Raw genomic sequence first — 413 nt, forward strand, 5'->3', positions numbered from 1 at the left:
TTCTCATATCCGAGATATGGTTCTATCAGCTAATTATTAATTCATGAATGTAATTTGTTATTATCCNATAAACACAATGATCTATTCAAACAAAAACTTTATTGTAACAATTTACATAAAACATAAAGTCTTTATAAAGGATTAAAATCAATACTATAACTCAACCATATGGTTAATAGTATATCCCAACAATTCCACCCAACATTGATTCAATATAGAATTTGTTTATAGAAAAAAAACAATGTTTACACTATTCGTATATATGTTCAGAACTCATAAACTTCAGAATTACACTTCGATTATATATGAACTTTAATTTTTCACCACCCAACATTACTCTTACACTATAAATACAACTCTCTCATTTATGCATCCATCTATCACTCACTCTAAAGCAAACCACTACACAAACT

Source organism: Solanum stenotomum, chromosome 3 (assembly GCF_019186545.1).
Source record: "Solanum stenotomum isolate F172 chromosome 3, ASM1918654v1, whole genome shotgun sequence".
Taxonomy (NCBI): Eukaryota; Viridiplantae; Streptophyta; class Magnoliopsida; order Solanales; family Solanaceae; genus Solanum; species Solanum stenotomum.